This window comes from Chrysochloris asiatica, unplaced genomic scaffold (genome assembly GCF_000296735.1).
Source record: "Chrysochloris asiatica unplaced genomic scaffold, ChrAsi1.0 scaffold00007, whole genome shotgun sequence".
NCBI classification, from domain to species: Eukaryota; Metazoa; Chordata; class Mammalia; order Afrosoricida; family Chrysochloridae; genus Chrysochloris; species Chrysochloris asiatica.
In genome coordinates, this window is record NW_006408525.1 from 11,023,791 (window position 1) to 11,029,836 (window position 6,046).

A 6,046-nucleotide genomic window follows, 5' to 3' on the forward strand; every position below is an offset into this window, starting at 1 on the left:
TATCACATATTTACAATAAAACATTTAAAAACAATAATAATGGGGTCTCTTCAGAGACCAAAAAGAGAATGTATATAAAACTGCTTTGTAACCTGCATTCTTGGATACAAATGCTGGTTTAAGTTCTAGTGAGCCACGAAGGAGCCCTGAAGGCACAGTGGTTAAACACTTGGCTGCTGACCTGAAGACTGAGGTTTGAATTCACCAGTTCATCGCAGGATGAAGATTTGGCAGCCTGCTTCCATAAAGATTTACAGCCTTGAAAACCAAGGAAGCAGTTGGTATCTGTCCTACAGTGTCGCCAGGAGTTGGAATCAACTCAAGTCCCTGGGTGGTGTAAATGGTTAAGTGCTCAACTACTAGCTGAAGGGTTGATGGTTCAACCCCACTCAGAGGTGCCTCAGAAGACCTTTCTGCTTCTGAAAGGTCACAGTCTCAAAAACCCTATGGAGCAATTCTACTCGGCATACACAGGGTCCCCATGAGTTGGAATCAACTTGATGGCAACTAACAACCACAAAAAGAATGAGTCACAAGGTGTACCCTAACCACCTGACATCTGATTTCACTTGGCGCCCAGCCTTTCAAGTCCCCCCAGTATTCCTCATCCCTTACCTTACCCTTCCTTCTCTTCCTTTCTCTGCACCCACCACCTTCAGCATCTTCTATTGTGGTTAAGTACCATTGAGTCTGTCCCGACTAAATAGCAATCCTGTATAGGATTTCTGAGGAGTGATGGGTAGGTTTGAACTGCCCACCTTGTGGTGGGGGTTAGCAGTCCAGTAGTTATCCTACAGTGCCACACCAGTACTCCAGCACACTCTGGCATGTACTTACTTGCTAAACTTAGTATTTCTTGTCTCTTTCCACTAGAACCTAAGCTCCCAGAGGGCAGGGATCTCTGGCATTGAGCTCACTGATGTATTTACCTCTGGGCTCAGAGCAGTATCTGGAACACAGATGTCACTTAATGTTTGCTGGATGACTAAGGAGCAGTGTGACGGCAGACAGGTTGGGGCCACAGGGTTCCTTAGAGGCCAAGATGACCAAACTTCATCTCTCATACTTTGGACATATTGTCAGGAGGGACAAGTCGCTGGAGAAGGATATCATGTTTGGTAAAGTGGAGGGTCAGAGGAAAAGAGGAAGACCCCCAACGAGATGGAATGGCCAAGTGGCAACATCGATAGACTCAAGTGAGGTTGGCCCAGGATTGGGCATTGTTTTGTTCTGCTGTGCGTAAGGTCGCTATGGGCCAGTACTGACTCGATGGCACCTAAAAACAACAAACCCCAAACTAGCTGTGTGGCCTTGGACTAGTCACTTCTCTCTGTGATTCAACTTCCTCATTCCTAAAACAGGGATTGGGCCAGATAATTGGAAAGTCTCCTCCCTTTCTCCAAGAGGACATGCACCATGTCTGTCTTATTGTTTATTGGTCCAGTGGTGGGGATGTTTGTTTTCTTTACATTGAGAAGCAACCCATAGCGAAGGCTGTGATCTTTAATCTTCATCAGTTAGTCTTTTAAGTCCTCTTCACTTTCAGCAATCAAGGTTGTATTATCTATATATCACAGGTTGTTAATAAGTCTTCCCCCAATGGTGGATTTGTGATAAATGTATGTTAAGTGATCAGATGATGTATGAGCTATGAATTGGTCCCTCTTCCTTACCCCTCAAAACTACCAGTTCTAAAGCTCAGGGATAGGATGGGACAATGACAGGGTCTGGTAGTGAAATGAAGAGGTCACCTCTTGGGACCATTTGGGGGGGGGATACAGTGAGCTGTTATGGGAAAAGCAGCCAGCAGAGACCTCCAGGAAAGCCAGTCTTGCCTTAGACTTGGTGCTTCTCCAGATGTTTCTTCAATGCCTACTAGAGTGAGTTTCTTGTGAGTGGTGGTTAAAACCCTGAGTTACTATTGGGCCTGTTTAGCTCACTTTTGAGAGATGGCTTGCTGTGGTGAGTCAGACCACTCTGGGTTTGACTCAGCTCTATTGCTAGCTGTATGAGGTGAAGGAGCCTTCATTTCCACATGGTAAGCATGCCCCATCAGTCTTCCTCCAAGGGTGCAGGCTTTCTCATACCACAGGCCTTTCCTCCAGTCATCTCCACTGGATGAAACCAATGGAGCTTGGCTGGTACCCCGTGGCCCCCAACCCTTCCCAGTCTGTCCAGAAAGCATGTGCTCATCTCAAGACTCATTTCAGGAACCCCTGGGCCCTGCAGCCTGGCTGTGCTTGCCTCCTCTTCAGGTGGAAACCTCTGTTCCTTCCTCACTGCAGACCCCATACCTTTCCAGACCCAGCAGTGTCGTTCTCAGTGTCCTTGTCTGCTCTATATCCGCCACCTACCTATACCCCAAGGCCCTGCACCACCTCTTCCTCTACACCTCCACAGTTACTCTTGAAACATCCTCTTCAGCAACCCCTTTTGCAAACTCCAATTGAAGGCCTGATCTTATCTCCTTGTCTTTGGCAGAGAGGCCTCTCCTGGGAAAGGTGGCTCTGTAATGAAGAACTGCTCTGTACTAGCTGAAAGCACACTAAGTTTATGGTCACTGAGCCACTACCTGGCTTTAGATAAATCAGAAAATCCCTCCAACTGCAGTTTCCAAATCTATGAGAGAGGGGACAAGGAACACAGTAAAAGAGAGAGCGTTTAAAATTGTAGGGTGCTCCCTAAGGAGCCCAGATGGCACAGTGGTCAAGTGCTCAGCTGCTAATTAAAAAGTCAGTGGTTCAAACCCATCAGTCACTCTGCAGGGGAAAAATGTGTCAGTCTGCTTCCATAAAGATTGTTGTGTTGTTGTTAAGTGCTGTGGAGTCGGTTCCAACTCATAGCGACCCTTACAGGGTTTCCAAGGCTGTAAATCTTTACAGGAACAGAAAGCCACATCTTTCTCCTGTAGAATAGCTGGTAGTTTCGAACTGCTGATCTTGCAGTTCACAGCCCGATTCGTAACCACTATGCTACCAGAGCTCCTTAAAGATTTGTTATGTGCCGTGGAGTCGATTCCAACTCATAGCGACCCTGTACAGGGTTTCCGAGGCTGTAAATCTTTACGGGAGCAGAAAGCCTCATCTTTCTCCCGCGGAACAGCTGGTAGTTTCGAACTGCTGACCTTGCAGTTCTCAGCCCGATTCGTAACCACTACGCTACCAGAGCTCCTTAAAGATTACAGCTTTGGAAACCCTAAGGGGCAGTTCTATCCTGGCCTGTGGGTTGTTATGAAACAGAACTGACTCAATGGCAGTGGGTTTATGGGGAATGCTCCCCAAGTGTTTCTCACCCAGCCCCGATCCTTAGGAAGCCAGAATCCACAATAGTTGAAAGTGGAGACAGGTGTGTGTAATGTGGGATGAACTCCCTCAGGGTCCTTGACATTCAGAGGACTCTAGCCCGTCACCAGTGAGTTGTGCAAAGGTTTTCCTACAGCTGTGGGCTGCCGTGGGATATTGACAAGAGTCTAAGACAAACTCTTGGCTCTACTTCCAGCCCTGCCATTTTGGTTGATCTCTCAGGAATCCTGACTGATAGGCTACTTGGGGAGGTGGTAAGAGGCAAACAGATGGGAGCAAACCACTGAGGGATCCTGGAGTCGGGTTTCTGGGACACTGGTTGGGTCAGCTATTTAAGGTGTAAGGTGACTATGGGAGCAGGATCTGCTACCTCACCGTCCTGGTGGGTTAGCCTCTGATGGCCCTTTCAGCCCAACTTCTGTCTCCCCATACAGGGCTCTATCCCCAAACTCCAGCTACCCTGACCCTCCACATGCCAACCCCACCCTTTGTCTGCTCCAGGCCTCTGCTGATTTTGCAGGAAACTTCTCCCTCCCCTTCTGGCTCCTTCTGTGCAGCCATCTCTAACCCACTCCACAAGTTTGGCTAGGTGCCCCAGTCACAGTGCTTACTACCTGGAAGCTTCTGGAGAGCAGGACACAGGAAGGCTCACCTGCGTTCCACTCCCAGCACCATCATTCACTTGGATGGGCTGCTCAAACTGTTTTTTTAAATGATATTTTTGTGTGTGTGAATTGAGTGAAGGTTTACAGAAGAGATTATCAGTCCCACACTCAGCATCAAAGTCTTGAAACTCATCTCCCTGTCAAATAGAGATCAGTGCTACCTACCCATCTCTTACAGAGTCTTAGGAGACTATAGAAGGCTACCACAGTCAGTACCTGGTATGAACAGGCATTCAGTAACATTTGTTGAACAAGCCTGTTGTTCTGCTGTGTTATCGTGTCCTTTGTTAAACTTACTTGGGACCTTCCACAAGGACAGTGATGGACATCAGATGGAGGGGTAGGACCAATATAGTTCAAGAACTTTGTAAACCACTCAGGGTTTAGCCACTTGGCAGGCCTCCAAAGTTAGGGTTGTTTTGACCCAGTTCTCTGAGTCATCCTGTTCATGTTGGAGTGGGCATGCCAGGCCATGGAAATGACACCACACTAGTAGAGTCACCTCCAGGCTCTCCAGCTCAGGCATTTGTGTACCACTTCCAGCTGTGGCCTTCCATGGCAGGCCTAGACACACAGGACCCACGCCATATCTGTTTGTCACCCAAGGTAGCTTTAATACCTACCACATTGCCCATCAGGGATTTATTAAATATTTATGAAATGGATATATTTACTGTGATTTTGTCTGGCATGTCCCTCAGGGTCAAAGTGCCTTTAAATCTGTCAGGACCTAGTGCCTTTTGTCAGGGGCATTGTTCTCCCTGGACCAGAACCTGTCATAGGTCCAATCTTGCCAAGTTGAGGTCCAGACCCCAACCACAGAATAGGTGTCCCTCCCTAGCATCTTTTAGCTATGATCTCCAAGAGACTTCCCTCGCAGCCATCACTGACTATCTCAAAGCATCAGGCTTCTGCAACTACTTTCGTAAGAACCGTCTGCCAGCCACAATAGAGCTGCTGGCCACAGGTTCAGTTCCAACGGCCTCCATTGAGACTGCTGGGGTGGATCAGTTGGCTCCTGCTCCCAAGGGTGCCTTGGAATGGGTTTCTTGACCCTATTTTCATGACAAGAACACTGAAGTGCAGTGAGTTGGCTGTTGTGCCAGAGACTGGGCCAGGAACATGTACATGGCTTTGTGTGTTCCAGAACTGAGGATTCACCTCCTGAGGGGGGCAGTTCTGAAACTGTGTCTTTAACAAGACTGGTAGAAAATTTGTCAGTCTAGAGCCTTGGAGAGTTGGTTTGGGAGCCCAGCACCCTCCCTGACTTGTGACCTTGTGTTTGACCTCTATGATATGCAAATAAAGTCAAAATACAAGAAGACTCATGAGGAAAGAGGGATCTTTAGGGAGCACAGGCCCATGGTGGGGAGAAAGGTTGGTCAGCTGAGGGCAAGCACCTTCCCTACATTCCCCTTCTCCTTGGCCCATGTAAGAGCTGGTGCCTTGCCTCTTCCACCAGACTGGGTAACCCTAGGGTCAGACCCTGGGGTTCCAGACAAGACAGACCCTGCTTTGAGTCAACAACATAGAGAATAAAAGGGTCCCGTGGGGCCTTTGACCTCCAGCTCATTGTTGACATTCAGCTGCTTGTATTTGTGGGGTAATGACAATTGGAGGCTGTTGGGTTCCTGAGAGAAGGACCACGGCTGGTTTGGGTGATTTCTTGGGCCCTGCTGTGTGGCGGGCCTGGTGCTCTATGCTTTACCACCCTCGCCCTGCACCCTCATAACTCTGTGAGGCAGGTGCTCTGTTTTATTGATGAGTACAGAGAAAATGGCGGGTTCCAGACTCAAACCAGGAAGGGCCTGAGCACCACAAACTGCTTCTTTCGTCTCAGGCTCCCCAGACACAGGTATGGCCTGATGGGAAAGGAGGCTCCTCACCTGCCTGGGATGTGATGGCTCAGGCCTGGTGCTCCACAGGGGTCTGACAGGCCACACTGCTCCACTTGTCCTGAATCCTGGGTGACGCTGCCTCAGTCACTGTTGAGCACTTTGGAGCAGGAAGTAGGCTGAGCAGGAGCACAAAAGGGACAGCAACTGGTCGATGAAGATAGTCAGAGGGCTATATCATCCC